The sequence below is a fragment of the Sminthopsis crassicaudata genome, chromosome 2, assembly GCF_048593235.1.
Source record: "Sminthopsis crassicaudata isolate SCR6 chromosome 2, ASM4859323v1, whole genome shotgun sequence".
NCBI classification, from domain to species: Eukaryota; Metazoa; Chordata; class Mammalia; order Dasyuromorphia; family Dasyuridae; genus Sminthopsis; species Sminthopsis crassicaudata.
The window spans coordinates 493,435,857-493,452,615 of record NC_133618.1 but is presented as its reverse complement, the minus strand read 5'-3'; the positions used below and the strand labels follow the sequence as shown (position 1 = coordinate 493,452,615).

At 33.3% G+C, this 16,759-nt stretch overlaps 1 protein-coding gene and 1 long non-coding RNA gene across 6 annotated transcripts in view; one reads left to right on the top strand and one right to left on the bottom strand.

The window, feature by feature from the left end:
- NUP93 (nucleoporin 93) overlaps nt 1–16,759 on the bottom strand; it is a 122,177-nt gene that overhangs the window by 49,499 nt on the left and 55,919 nt on the right. Inside the window, exon 1 of one of the 5 annotated variants that reach the window (XM_074293477.1) lies at nt 7,596–8,050. The exons of 2 other annotated variants lie outside the window; for them this stretch is intronic. The gene's annotated coding sequence lies outside the window, so the exon portion shown is untranslated. Of the gene's footprint in view, nt 1–5,982; nt 6,029–7,595; nt 8,051–16,759 lie in introns of those variants that run through there. 2 more of the 5 variants (XM_074293474.1, XM_074293475.1) reach the window with 2 other exon arrangements.
- LOC141557601 (uncharacterized) lies at nt 140–11,121 on the top strand. Its single transcript, XR_012486840.1, has 2 exons — nt 140–230; nt 9,722–11,121. It is a non-coding gene; the product is annotated as an uncharacterized LOC141557601 (long non-coding RNA).

Below are 16,759 nucleotides of genomic sequence, written 5' to 3'. Positions count from 1 at the left end.
GTAATGTATTTTTAATGTTGTGATATGGTTTCTTGCTATACAGATATGCAGAAAACTAACAGCTCTTCTTCAGCAGGTGGCAGCAGACACGGCAAGAAGCAATGTGGTGTTCCGCCATTTGTCGGCTCGGCAAATCTATCATCACTGCAGGCAGTTTTGGAGCCACAAGTAGGCCTTTATGTTACAGGATGGTGCTGAGCTAAATCATGAAATGCCACAATTCTACTGTGGTGAGTATATTACACACTATTTTATATGCGGTTCTAACAATTTAGATAAAGTAATAAATAAATGGAGCAGAGGAAAGTGACTGAGATGGTGAGGGGACTGAAAACAATGGCCCACAAGGATTATATAGAATAAGTATTTTTAACCTGGAGTCTATAAACTTTAAACAAAATTTTCATAATTATATTTCAATATAATTAGTTTCCTTTATAATCTTCTATGTTATATTTTATGCATTTAAAATATTATTCTAGGAAGAAGTTGAAGGGCTGCATGGGACTGTCAAAGGGGTACATACAAAAAAGATCAAATAAATTAAATCATTTTTGAACAGAGACAATGGGGAAAGTAATGGGGGGAATATAAAAATTGTCTTCAAATATTTGAGGAGCTGTCATGTGGAAGAAAATTACATTTATTGGGAATGGCCATAAAAAATCATCTGTACTTTGCAGTATCCTGCACATATCAGAGGCTCCTAACCAATAATTGCTGAATTGAATTCAATATGTAAAAACTGCAGAGAGTATGCATAGTTGGGCTCACTAGAAGGGAAAAGCCTTTTAAACATTGAGAGCTGTCCCAAAATGGCTCAGGCTACCTCTAGAGATCAGACCTTGTTTATCTCATGTCCCCTTCTGCTTTGGTGTTCTTGTTGACCACACCCAGTTGATCTGACAGTCACCTAAGTAAATGTTTTGCCTGGCTTACCCAAGATTCACTGGGCATCTTTACAAAATGCAGACTCTTTCCTAGGAGCCGAGACGGTTACACTCATAAGGAAAAAATAAAAATCTACCTAGTGCTTTTATCCAAGACCTAAACTTTTCCTTGCTAAGAGCATTTTGGCTTATTTAATTTCTTAAGAAGAGCTTCAGTATCACCTTTTTTTCATTAACATCTAGCTTTACCTTTTGTATAGAAGGCTACTATATCTCCAGGATTTTTCTCTCTTATGACTTTTATGGCTTTTAGTATTGAATACAGAAATAAGAAATAAGAATCATCTTGTACACATGGCAAAACAGTGTTTTCTAAGACATATCTGGGAAAACTTATCAAATGACAAGAATGTGTGATCAATGTAGAGCAACCCTACAATGATTTGATAACTTATAAGAAAATGATTATTTGACTTACACTTAGTCCTACAGCAAGGATCAGAACTGTGGTTGGTTGTTTTAGTTAATTAGAACACTTTGGTAACAAAGCTAAGGTAATAGGTTCAATGCCTACATGGATCATTTTGTTTTTCTCCGTTTCAAAGCAACAGACTACCCATCTAATGAAGATCAACTTTTGGCAAACATATGAAATGTAGAACAAGTGAAGCTTATCTTCACTAAACTCTCAAACTTAAGTGCTGGAATAGTCTCATTGCTTTCTTCTCTGCTGCTTTTCCACCCACCCAAGCAGCTTATGTTTATATCAGGAACTTAATATGTTAAGCTTTCACAAGACTGCTTATATTTTTAAATGACATTAGGGAGTGACTGATTAAATGAACAACTTGATCACAGAATTTTAGCCATCAATAGGGAATACTTTTTCTTTTTTAAATAAATGAAGCCATCTTGTAATTTCTCTCAATTTCACTCAAGTAAAATGAAATAGTGAAATAGGGTTACAAATTAATTCTATTGGTCTCAAGATCTGAAACAGATGAGAATATAAATCTATCACTCACTACCAAACTCCCAGGCTCCTAATAGCAGGTCAATGGTGTCATTTCTGAATATGAAGGACACATTATTTTAGTACCCGTTGCAGTGTTCAAGAAATCTGCTATCCATCTTCCTTTATCACTCCATTGAGTGAAGAAAGTAGAAGAATGAGGAAGTTTAGGAAAAGAGGGCAGCCTTTCAATTGATTTAAGACTGTTGATATGGCCAGCAATTCAGGGCATTTTAAGTTAGTTTATTCCTAGGTCTATGATAATGAGAAGATTTAGAAAAGAGAAAGGAAAGAAAAAAGACAGCATGCTTTACTAAGATCAGTTTTCAGAGACAACAGAAAGAGGAGGGTATGGGGGGTATGGGTGGGAGGAGAGTGGAGTTCCAACTTGTCTTTTGGAAATAAAATAGTGAATTGCTTTATGTTCCAAATCATAAAGGATTCCTCAAAAAATAAAAATTAATTAATTGTCTGACTCGAAAACATAACAATTAAACTACTATAAATAAACTCAAGGGACTTTTGACAAAATATTTCCCGGTTTTAAGATGGATTATTATACTTCTATACTACATGAGCTTTAAAATCATCTGCACTGCAGTTTAAAATGGCACTCTCTTCATAATTCTTTGCCTAAAAACTAAAATTACTTTACATTTAAAAAGATTATTTCTAATCAACTGTTCCTCTTTTCCCTTGGAAAAGAGGAATAGAAGGGAAGGTGATAAGGGAATAAAAAAATGAGTCAAGAAGGTTTCTATTTGCATCAGATGTGCCAGGTTGACTTCTGGAGGGATTCTAATCAGATCTTGTAGTGTTATTTACCAAGTACAAGAAATGGTAAAACCAGCTTTATTATCCAAGATGATGTTTAGGAACTACTTCTCCTATTTATTCCCTGCTGGTGCACAGTGTCAGTCATTTACACTGCAGTCAAAAAATTCAACTCTTCCTGCTATGCAGCAATGCTCATGCTGATAGTATGCAAGCAGATCATTACTGTTGTCATAGAAAAGTGAGCCCTGGCTTGATTTGGATTTCTTTTAATTCACTATTCGTTTCATATATATTTTTGTTTATTTTTTCTTGGCAGTTTACTTTCTTTGGGAAAAAAAGGCAATCTTTTCTTTTACATCTTCATATCAATTTAGATTTAATCTTTAAGGGCACTTCTCCCAAATAGAACTGGTTACACTCTTCTTCCTCTTAGCTCTAATTAAATTACAAAACATTTTAATTTTATCTTGTTTGAGCTGAGGAAATGCTGCAAAAGTCACAATTCACTATAGATCACATAAAAAATGGCTTTACCAGAGTGGCAATTATAAGCAACATAAGCAAGCAAAGAGCTTGCTTTTCTAGTATAAACTATTACAAATGAGGAGAGGGGAATGTTGGGGACTGAACTCTTCTGACATGTCTCTAATCAGTAGTACAAATGGAAATGGTAAATTCGGGGACTCCTTAGGAAACTATGGAACAGTAATAAGGCTTCAGAATCCTCACTTCTGGCCTTCCCGATATACCAAATGGTTAACGCCCTTATTCTTTGCCAGGGCAGATGACTGGCCACTCTAGCTTCCTTCCTAAGCTAGAGACACAACAGAAAGAACACATAATTTGAAAAACCTTAATGTACTAAATATAAACAATAGTGGTAACAGTGATTTTATCACAGGGCCAACCAAATATGGATTAATAAAGATAACTGGTGGGAGAGTTTGACAAGGAATGACCCATGAAGCTGGGCTGCTCACATTCTTCAAATAATAAGTGAGCTGTCTTTTTTTCCCCCAAGGAAATGGAAACTGAACCAAATTGAAATCCAGATGAAGCAGAAACTGGTCTACTTTTGTGTAACGTAAATTAGGTCTTTCATTATCACGATTATAGATTTCTATTTAATACTTAATCACAGGCTGCATTTTTTATATGTTTCTTAATCCCCCACACCTCAAGCTCAAACAAGAACATAAATTTGTTTGGCTTTTTCAAAGTCTATATTATTATATAAGACCAAATTACAATAAGCTAGAGAGAGAGATCTAGAATCAAAGAACCCTTTGTGTATTAAGGAATCTTCATTCATTTTAACTTAACAGAGGGAAAGCTAATATACCATGTACTGAATAACTGAGGAAAGCAAATGAACATAGAACAATAGGAAATCTAAGTCAAAAAACACAAAACAGATATTATAGCAAGTACTAAACTAAAAATTATTCTATGGTAAGCTTGCTGTCTGGTCATATTCAACATTAACCCTTTAATGAGGTACTAGAGATACCCTGTTTAAAAACCTTAAATTATTTTCTCTTCTCAATAATCTCAAAAAAAAAAAAAAAAAAAAAAAGGCACTACAGAGTGAGAGAATGATGCTATCTTCCAACTTTTAAAAAAAGAACATAAGATCAGTTTCCCAATTCAATTTTACTGATGACGCCATTTCATTACATCTTTACTGCCATCTTAGTAGCACATTTCCTAGTTAAGCCCCCGGGTGTATTTTATTATTTAAATTATGGCAAAGTAAGGTCTTTCTTGCCACCCTGATGCCATGACACTTCAGTAGCACAAAAGTATAACTCGTCGTTCACTGATGGAAAGCACGTTGGCTCCTCATACTACCATGCAGATCAGTAATATTGGGAGAATACTAGAACAAGTCTACTGAAGAACTCCATAGCACCTAAAAAATAACCTGACAAAAACCCTCAGTGCTACAAAATGGGGAGAGAAGAGAATAGAGTTTGGTAAAACACATGGAGAAAGAAGGAAGAAGGGAATAAAACACATGACATTTCTTTCTACTTTTCTAAGTATTTCTAAAAGGTAGCATTAAGAAACATTGCAAAATGAGGGGTTTTTTTTTAAATATAGTAAATAGAATCTTAAAGTTCCACATGAAAAAGTCAAAAGTTGTTTCACATCACATTAAATTCATATTAACATGCTGTCAAACCAAAGAATGCATATTATTAATGTAGATGATTGCCTTTAATATCTAAGATCTTGTATCCACTTCTAATTCATCAAGTAATTTTAATATTTAACCTATTATACTTTGCAGGCAAAATAAATTTGCCTTGTAAAAATCAGAAGGAACAATACCTTTATAATCAAAATCTTTCTTCCTTTTTACTTTTAAATGCTCATTATTCAGACAAAGCAGAATCTAACAACTAAGATGGGTGATGGATAATATAAGGAAGAATGATAGCTGTTATTTTAAACTAGAAATGAAGTTGTCAGAATTCACAGGTAACTGATGTAGTGGGAAATAAGAACTACTGAAACAGTACTACAACATTTCTGACAGTAAATTCTTTATGACATGGCTTACAGTAAAATTTATTCATAGTAATTTAAGTAATTCAGTCCCTTTAAAAGATAAATACACTAATCAAAAATGAAAATCCTCTTGCTCTTTCTAATGATTTGTTTCATAAAAGAACAAAGGAATAGTAAGCATCAAATCCAATTATTTTTAAGAATAACAAAATTCTTAACCATACAATCACAAATAAGAGTTTTAAAGAAATAGCTTTGAAGTTATACACTATCAATTAAACACAAGATGTTGAAGTGAGAGGGAAAAGCCTGGATCTGTTGCTCTGTATCTCAACATATTTCTCAAAATAATTTTCATGTTTATTTTAGCAACTGATTGTACATCTCTAATGTGGCAGCTTTTTCTAAAGAAATACCGAAATCCCTTTCAGAAACAGAAAACATACAAGTGGTGATAAAACGATTGTATACCTTTAAATACTAAAATTTTTTCCTGCTACAGTTAAATTAGTAGGTAATAAATTAATTGATTTCATCACTAACATTATTAATGAATAATTGATTAAAATTTAAAAGTATAGAAATTATTTACTTAAATTTATACTACTAAGATGTAGCTTATTTATTAATATACAAGATGCTTTGTAACGCAAAAATGCATTGGTAGTTCCCATGTCACATCATTAATATTTCACAGTCCATTTAAAAATCTATCCTGTCTATTGAAAAAAACTACCAGATTTTAAACTTATACAGTTCCACCGCTATACGAGTATGATAAATACTTACTGTAGACAAAAGGATTCCATTTTCTTCCTGAGAATGTACTCCACCCTACTAAGGAACTCTTTCTAGAGTACAATTCCATTTTCTGAGTTTTACAGTAACAAAGCTCTTATGCCATAGGTCTTAATGTAAATGAAATGGCACCACAGCTGCTTTCAGTAACCATCTTACTGTGACAGTGATACAGCTAATTGTTAAAAATGGTGGCTAAGACATTTTCCATACATTAAATTAGAGAGCTCAGTTGAAAGCTCTGGCATCCACCCACTTCAGACAAAGGAAAATAATTTGCAACTGTACCAACGCATGGATAATTGAGCCATCTCCCACACAGGGTCAGTGTTAGAGGTTTCCTCCATCTTTATACAAATATAAACCACAGTTCATTGTCTCTTCCAGGAAATCAATTCTTATCAAAGCTGTACAGAGGGAGAGTTGTTTGTTTGCTTTTTTATTTATTTATTTTTAAGAATCTTAGTGCTGTTCAAATACTAAACTATGGTATCAAGATAAGCCAAAGGCTCAACAGTTACTCTGTTTCCTGTTCAGTTCATCCATTTCCCACTTGACATCTCCTCCAGACTTTCTATTGTTACTAGTAGGCAGTCACACCTTTGAATTGAGAGTTGAATCTCCAAACTAGATTAGTGATTCTCTAGTCCATACTTTTGAAAGAGTAAAAAGTCCATACCCACAAGTCTTCAAATCATAAATATATTCATTAGGATAAAAAGCTATACTTCTATTGCCATTATAATGCTCACTTCATGTCCATTTATTTCATGTCAGTTTTGGATTATGTTATTTAATGTGAATTGGGATTTTAATATTTGTAATATTAATACTTACTGATGCTTATATGACTTTAAAAGTTTTCATTTTATTTACAATAACCAAACTCTCTGTATCAAAGATATGAACTATGTTTAAAAAACATCTAATTTTCTTTCCATATTTATATGAAAGTAATCACTTCAGTTTTCTTAAATTGAATAACAATTGAACACAAGTCTTCTATTATTCATAAATCATTTAAAAACTGATACTAAAATTTTTCCTGAGAAATAATGCTTAACCTCTTTAACACTCTTGTTTTCTCAGAATCACCACAATAAAATCATAATTATACATAATTGGGTTTCTTGGGAAAGAATCTATATATTATAGATATTGCATCTTAAAGATGTATCTGGTTTTGATCAGGGAAAAATTCAATTTAATATTTCATTTCCTGCAAGAATTCTGCACACCATTAAAATTTAAAAGTTCATATTGTTCATAATTAAAAGCTTAAAAGCTGAAATCAATGGATTTTTAAAAAAAGGTTATAAACCTAAAGCACATACCATATTGCCCCACCCTATAATGATTCAAAAATAAAAGAATATTAAAATAGAAAGAAAAATTTGAACATTTCTCTAGAGATCCAAGTGTTTCTACTATCAAATGAGGCAACTGTTAGCAGAATTTATCTCATAAATTCAAGCATGACCTTGTCTTTGAGAGTAGATTCAATAACAAAACTGCCAAGCTATTTACAGGGAGAATTTATCTAAATTTCTTTACAAAATGAAGATAATCCTACCTGTAGATAACAAAATTGAGGAGTTACAAACCTGTCGATGCTGTTTGTCACTGCAACTCTTTGGTACCTTCTCTCTGGGTTTATAAAGCTCTATCAGTGCTTGAGTCCGTTCCCCCCTCCCCCCTTAACTGAAGAAGAACGAGACACAGAGAGAGAGAGAGAGAGAGAGAGAGAGAGAGAGAGAGAGAGAGAGAGAGGAGGGAGGGAGAGAGAGGGAAAGAGAGAGAGAGAAGGAGAAGAAGGAGGGAGGGAAGGAGAGAAAGAAAGATAAAAAAGAGGAAAGAAGAAAGAAAAGAAAAAGAAAATACCCTGAAAGTCCTGGATGTGGCTCAGGCAGGGAAGAGTCTAGTAAGACAATGAGATTGCAGGATCCCCTGGAAAAGCTGACCACTACTGCTTATGAAGAATGCTGATGATTTTTTCAGGCTGCTGTATTCAAATTCTGAGAAGTCAACCATCAGTTTGATAGCAGTAACTGATGGGAGTAACAGTTTATAGGTTACAGAAGGGTATTTTATTGTTAACGGACTGTACCAAGTTAAGATTTAAGAGGGGGAGAGACAACATGTAGGCAAGGAAAGATATGCTACTTCCCCCCCCCCCCAAGCCACTGCAATTACTCTGATGTGAATTTTTGATGACTTCCGACATCTTGCATGGTTAATAATCGCTTCAGCTGTCATGTTTGGTTAATGTGGAAAATGCATTTGGTGCATTGTGATGCAATGCTATGGCCACAGATTGTAACACCAGTTGTGAAGCTATTCCCTTAACTGAGCAGCAGGAATTTGCACATGCCATGGTGCTAAAATAAATGGTAGTTAAAAAGATTTTATACAGCAGCAGCAGCAGCAGACAGATCCTGCCATTTTAGACTTACAGAAAGCATAGATGTAGCATATAGAACTATCACTTATCACACTGTTCATGTGTTCACTGTTCCTAAAAAGAAAGCACTTAATTTGATATTTTAAATATTTGGCTTCTTAGTGGTTAAAAGATTTAGATACTGTTTAAATAACTACTCAGATTAATTATAGCTTTGAACAGAGGTTATTTGCATTTCAGGAATATACAAGCCAATGAAACTGTCAGTGACACATGAAAATGCAGACTCTTTATTAACATATGCTCAACACAACTGCCACTTTCCTGTATGACATTTAGGCAAAAATATATGATGTGTAAGTCATGAATATTCCTATTCTTTTTCAGTGATTAGAAATTTGTTCCTTAGAAATGGACTTTTAAAAAGGGATTGCACATATATCTGAAAACTAAAGATTACATTAAAATACCAACTTGTGTTTTTCATTATCACCAATAGAAATTCAATGCAGCAAACAATTGTGCAATTACAGGAAGGGATGTAAAACAGCAGAGATGAAAACATGCTAAGAGCTAGTCTATGATTAAAGTCAGGCCAATATGTCCCAGCAGTCGGGTGATGGTGCCATCATTACAGTGCAAAAAGCTAGAGAAAAATCAAGAAACAGACTACTCATCTTCAAAAAGATAAATCATAAACTCTAAGAGAATAAGGAACAAGCTTTCACATATGTAAAATAAATATCACTATTGAAAAACATTACAAATATGGTTATTATAATGACCAATTCCATAATCTAGTCACACTGAAATATAAACCTACACATTTAACATACACAAATGCTACATTTAAAAGTTAATTTTTCTTTCTGAATTTATCAATTTCCCATCTAACAAGGCAAAGTGGATTTATGGATTTTGACATTTTTTAAAATAAGGAAAAAATTTTTAAGGAAAATCCATTAGCTCACATTTTATGGGCCAGAACATTTGCCAATTTGTTGCCTACTATTTTAGGTTTTTATGTTTCATTAAAAAAAGAAAAAAGAATGAACAAAGCAACACATGAATGCATCTAAATGCTAAGTATTTGTTAACAACATAAAATAATTCATTATTTCTATTGTTTTATTCATTGTGATAGCACTAAATGTTTAATATTGAGGCATGTGTTAACAAGCACTGCAAAACTAAGAGCTTCTAGTTTTGTTTTGTTTTTTACTTTGATTTACTGTTTAAAATTAACCTTACCAACAGTTCTACCTGGTGCTATAGCAGATGTCAATTTATTTGCAGAAGCATTGAACAATTCAACTTTACTGATTTCAGACTCATCATGAGGCATTACTGAAGGCTGGAGAACACAACTCTGTATGTGTGACAGAGAGAGGAAGAGACGGGGAAAGAGAGAGAGAAGGAGAGGGAGGCAAAGAGAGAGAAGAAAGAGGAGGCGGGAGGAATATGCACATATGTGCACTGCTGTGTGTAACCATCTTTGACATTAACCAACTTCAGCTTATGCTCCAGTTATTAAAACAAAAGTGATCCTGGGGGACCTTTCTATGTACCAGTGCAAGAAGCAAATTTTCTTTTGTTTTGGGACAAAAATAAAGGTATTGAAACATAGAAGACATGTAACATTAGGAGTCTGAAAAAGGGAACTGGACTGTAACAAAAACAAGGTTGTGGATAACCCAAGTGTAAAGTCAAACACTATTTCACTGATAGTTGCAAGTTATCCCTGAAAGAGTCCACTACTGCAGAGGAAGGAACAACATAATTCTACAAATGCAGAAATTGCTTCCATTACTAGCAAAGAAGAAAGAAATATTTTCAATGCCATAAAAATGCAATAGGATAACACAGACTTTCCTCCCATCTTAAAGAATCCCAGGGAAATAAAATCAGTAATGTGATTTTGAATTATACAAAGTCAGAACTGAAAAAGGCTTTAGAGATCATTTGATTCAATACCCTCGTTTTGCCAAAAAAAAAAAAAAAAAAAAAAAAAAAAAAAAGACTCAGAAGTTAATTTCCTTATCCAAGGTCACACAAATACTGAAATGTAAACACATTTATAAACACCACCTAAACAATCCACTTACAGTAAGAGCTCTATCTCCACTGAGATGAATTTATGTTGTAATTAACTAAGGGTGAGGAGGCTTATGCTTATTATTTTTTTCAGGGAGACCCATTGTTTAAGTTTATAGCATGGTTTCTAATACAGATTTAACCACTAAAGCATACCAATGGGGAAAAAAGGAAATGAGAAATGGGGTACATCTCAAAATTTAGAACATGAGGGAGAAATTTTTTTTATCAAGTAATATAACTGTAAAGTGCTTAGCACAGTGTCTGGCACATAGTAAGCACTACATATATTAGCTCTTATTATTTTATTTTCCCCATTTGCCTTTAACTAATACTAAGAGTATGGTAGAGGCCACAGAAGTAAAAGAAATAAACAAACTACTGAAATGATGATATTCAATTGAAATAATATTCAGGCTTACAATCCTGACGCTTATAGCTGGCATATATACTGAGCTTCACCATAAATCAAAGTTTTTAGGAAGTCTCCTAAGTCATGATTTGCCTTTGACCATTGTTTTGAGGATCAAATGAAATAAAAGATGTTAAAGTTAAAAGCACTACATCAATATAAAATATTATTATAACTCACTTTCCCCTCAATTTGGCTATAATAAATACAGTCTTGATTCTTATGCTATTGTTTTCTTGGTTGACTTCTCCTCTACAAACTCTCTCCCCCTTCTATTTCCTCTGACAGGCAGACGAAATCCTTGGCTCATTGCTCTTTTCTTGTCATTTTCTCCTTCAGAGAGCTTACCTATTTGCTTTGCTTCAACTAATCATCTCTATATTGATGACTGAAATTTCTATCTGCAGTTCTCATACTTAAGGTTCAATCCCATATCTCTAACTGCTTGCTGGACCTTTATTTTTTAGATGTTCTTGTGTTACCTCAAACCCAACATTCAAACAGAAATCATTATGCCCCTCTTTAAAGAACTATCCCAACCCAACTTTATTGTTCCCATTAATGGCACTACTATTTTTCTAGTGATACATGCTCAAAATACCTTTTACTCATCCCTGATTTTCATCATCTATAGTGACTCATATAGTACTAGAAATTTTTTCTTCAATATATCTTGTAATTCATCTCTTTTTCCATTCCCACTGCCATCATCCTACCTACTCCAAGTCCTTATCAATTTATATTTTGATTACCACAAAAACTAACAGCTGAGCTTCTTGATGCTACCCTCTCCCTTCTAATGTATCCATCATACTGTTGATAAAATAATAGTCTTTAAATACTCATTTTTATTGTATCATTCTCCTGGTCAAAAACCTATATTTCCTACCAAACCAAATCTAAACTAAACAAAATTTAGATAAAAACATGATATCTATCCTCATGGAGCATAAGTCTAGAAAGGGAAAGACATAAATCTCGAAAATTATAATACAAATTATATGGTTAGCAATATTAGAAATTATAAAAATAGTGTATGTAACATCCAAGGGAGAGCTGTATAGATCAAGCACCTGTTGCTCTACTACATGGTTTTTTCATGCTTATTTCCCTTCAAGAGTAAAGTGAATATTCTCTCTTCCTGAATCTTTACTATTTGTGTCCTTTTTTCAGTTTTTCTCCTTTCTTCACTTCTCTTTTTCTCTTTTCCTCTCTCTCTTTCCCCTCCCATCCAGACTTCTGTATCTATTTTCCTCTTTCTGATACTCACAGTATACAATTTAGTGCTAGACACCTAAGAATAAAATTAGTGATTACTACACTGAAGTCTTTCTCTAGTGATTAGGTTCTTCAAGGAGCACAGATTGTGAGTAAGAAGAGATCTCTGAGATTGATTCATCCAATCCCTATGTTTTGCAGATGAGTAAACTGAGGTCTAGAGAATTTAAATAACTTGCCAACTGTTGTAAAGGTACTAAGGGGCAAAACTGGCATTCAAAACCAAGTCTCCTGATTCCAACTCCAGCATTTTTTCCCTTATTAGTCTTTTTAAATGGGCTAGTGAAACAAAACCGTCAAGTTTAATAAGCTCTGAGTATGGCGCTAGTGATGGGTCAGCCTAGCTAAATCTAGAAAGGTGAATAGATGGAATGTTGGCCAAAAGAAGAGGGGGAGAGGGAGAGGAAGAAAGGGTAGCAACCCAGAGAAAATAGAATGACTGATCATCACTTACTAGGCACAGCCTAAGTAGATTTTATATTACCTGAGAGAGAATCAAATATAGTCAAAAGTTGGCAAATGTGCCCCATTATACTTTCTGACACTTCTATTTTCCAGAGAAGATTCATAGTTAGGTTATTTATCAATATACATGGCTAATCAGTACTTCTTTATGGTAAGCAATGGCTTCCACTCACCAGGCCAATGTTTTCTCATGTCCTGAGAGATGCTTAATGATAAAGGAATTCAGCTGAAATGAATTAAGAGGCAAAAAGGAAAGGCAGCAAAATCATATCACAGGGTGGAAAAAACAATATATTTGAAATCCAGAGAAAGCTGGGTTTGAAAGAGGCACACTAGCAAGTTATGTAACCACAGGAATTCACTTATCCTCTCTCCATGGTTTCCTCATCTATAAGATAGGAACGATAAAGCCTGCAGTACCTACTTCATAGAGCTGTAGTGAAAATAGAGAACAAATATTAAACAATTTGCAAATTTTAAAGCACTATGTTAGCAAAGATGATGATAGAGATAGTGATGGTACTATATGAATATATTACCATTAGAAAATGAAGAAGTAATGTGATGATTTGCTAATGAAGTTATATTTGGAGTACTTTAAGAAAAAAATTTTTTTTAAGAAGAAAGGTTCAGGTTTGAGAAATTGCTAAAATAGAGATCATTTTTGCAGTTCTTTACTTGGCAATAAAACAAATTACTGAACAATTTCAACTGCTTCTTCAATTCATGTGCCAACTTGTCTGGCCCAAGGGTCTGGACACAACTAAGAGAAGATCTTTTTACCTCTAGATGCCAAACTATAGAGAAGCTAAATCACTCCCTCAGCAAAAAAAGGAAGCAGCTTTCTTTGAGAGACTTAGAATGAGGGCAAAAACAGATTTAAGGATGATTAAGGGAATTAATTCAAAGGGGTGAAATGAGATTTTAGAAGTACTCTTTTCAAATTAAATATATTATCAATTCGTGGTCCTCAATAAAAGCAGCTATTGATGGTAAGTTAAAATAGTAGTAAGTAGCATGTATACTCTAAATATTTCTGCAATGTAACCCAATGTTCTTTAAGAAGTTCTCCAAGTTTTCTTTTCTTCTTCTTCTTCTTCTTTTTTTTTTTTTTTTTTTTTCCTGAGGCTGGGGTTAAGCGACTTGCCCAGGGTCACACAGTTAGGAAGTGTTAAGTGTCTGAGACCAGATTTGAACTCGGGTCCTCCTGACTTCAAGGCAGTTCTCCAAGTTTTAATGAGTGTATTCACTTCTCTAGTTTACACATACACACAAGTAACACACACAACAAATAGTGGACATTAAGCCTCTATAAACAAAGACGAATTTGTTCTTCAAGAACAGTCAGAAGAAAGAAGTAGTGCACCTTTTTGGCAAATAGTTTAAAAAGTATTTAGAATGATCTGGCAGTCAGTTTCATTGAATCATACAACTTTAGAGCCAAAAGGGAACAAATTTCATTTAGTTTAGAAACTAAGGTGCCTGCCTGAAGTTAGTATGAAAGCCAATGCCAAATCTCAGAACATTTCAAGGATAATATTCTTTCACACCTCTATGTGCCTTTCAGACTGACATTGTACAGTATGCTTAGATCATCTAGTATAGGCATAGCGAATCATTATCTAATGAACTCCATGTTTGATCTAGTGTTTATATCTATATATAGATATATAAAATCACACAAGGGAAACTATTCCTCTGTTCCTACTTGAATCTAATTCCAAAGTAAAGAATCTACTGTCAGCATTTATGGAATCTTAACACTCAGAAAGAACCTTGAAGGTTACTTAGTTTAATTCATAATTGAAAAGGAACCTCTTTTACAGTATTTCCAAGAAACTATCCTGTTTTTGGCTTGAAAACTTATAGTAATTACAAATCTCATGAACTAGTTCATTACACTTCTGGACAGTTCTAATGATTTGGCAACTTTTTTTAAAATCTACCTCCTTGCAACTTCTACTCACTGCTCCAAGTTTTATTCAGTTTGCTTAATGGAGTTTAAAAAAATGAACCTAATCCCGCTTCCCCACAAAAAATATTTCTAACCTTTCAAAACAGTTATCATATTCTCCTCTAAGTCTTTCCTTCTCCAGGCTAAACAGCTCCAATTCTTTTACCTGACTCATTCTAGTTTATTCAAGTCTTTCTTTAAATAGGTTACCCAAACTGGATAGAATGTTCTAGATGTGTTTTGTTAGGACAATAAATACAAGAATATCAAGGGAACAAATGAGGAAACAAAAGATAAAGAAGGTGGCCTAATAGTACCAAATCTCAAACCATGTTACAAAGTAGTAATCATCAAACAATATGATACTGAATAAGAAATAGCTTGATTGATCTTCTGAAGAGAGTAGACACACACTATATAAAAGTAAATGACCACAGTAATCTAGTGTTTGATAAGCCCAAATATTTAAGGTATTGGGCAAGAATTTACTAGTCGACAAAAACTGCTGGGAAAACTGGAAAGCAGTTTGACAGAAATTATAGCAATATCTTCTACCACATCCTAAGGTAAGCTAAAATGAGTTCATGATTTAGACATAAAGGATGATATTGTAAGCAAATTCAGAGAGCATGGGAAAATAATTACCTGACAGATATATGTACAGAGGGGGGAAGAGGTTTTACATCAAGCTTTTCTGACAAAACTTTTGTTTCCCAAAATACAGAGCTAAGTCAAATTTATCTTTTTAAAAAACCCTATTCTTCAAATGATAAATGGTCAAGGGCTATCAATAGTCATGTGAAAAATGCTCTCAGTCACTAATTACTAAAGAAATGTAAATTTACAAAAACCATCTGAGGCATTACCTCATACCTGTCAAATTGACTAAAATGACATAAAAGTAAAATAACAAATGTCAGAGAAGATATGGAAAAATAGGGACACTAATATATACTACTGCTGAAGCTGTGAAGTGGCCCAACCATTCTGGAAAACAAGTTGGAACTATGCCCAAAGTCTATAAAACTCTGTATATACATCCTTTGATCCAGCAATACTACTTTTAAATCTATATCCCAAGGAGATCAAAACAAAATGAAAAGGACTTATATACACAAAAATATTTATAGTTCTTTTTGTTGTGGCAAAGAATTGGAAATCAAGGGAATGTTCATCACATCAGGAAACAGCTGAACAAATTGTGGTATATGATTGTGATGAGAGTATTATATGGAGTGCTGTAAGATATAATGAGAGGTTTAGTTTCTGAAAAATATGGAAAGACCTATATGAACTGATTCAAAATGAAGTAAGAAGAACTGGGAGATCATTATGTACAGTAACAGCTGTGTTGTAATGATGATTAACTATGAAAGATTTGGCTACTTTGATGAAAACAATGATTCAATACAATTCCAAACGACTCATTATGAAAAAATGCTCTGTACCTCCAGAGATAGAAATGATGATCTCTGAGTGCAAAATGAAGAATTAATTTCTCACTTTATTCTTTTTAAGAAAAAAATATGACTAGTAGAAAATGTTTTACATGATTTCACATGTATATTTGATATCACATTGGTTAGAGATGGGAGACAGGGAGAGGATTTAGAACTTAAAATATAAAAAAAAAGAATGCTAAAAATAAATAATGAAATTGAGTTTTGTTTTCTTTTTTTTAACCAATTAAATTTTTTTTAAAAATACACTACTAAATCTGTATCCCAAAGAAATCAGAGAAAAAGACAAAATCCTACACATATACAAAATATTCATAGCAACTCTTTTTGTGCTGGCAAAGAACTGTAAACTAAGGGTATGCCCACCAATTGAGAAATGCCTGAACTGAAAAAGCAGTAAATAATTATGATAGAATATTACTGAACTATAAACAATGATGAAGGGAATGGTTTCAGAAAAACCTGGCAAGACATGAATTGATACAAAGAAAAGTGAATAGAACTAGAACACTGTATACAGTAATAGCATTATTATAACAACAGTCAATTGTAAAAGACTTAAATATCAATATAATGATCTACAATTCCAAAACACTCATGATAAAAATGTGATCTAACTCCGTAGTAATAAGTGATCAATTCTACATGCAGACTGCAGCATACTTTCTTTCACTTTATTTTTCTTGCTTCCCCCCTTCCTCTAT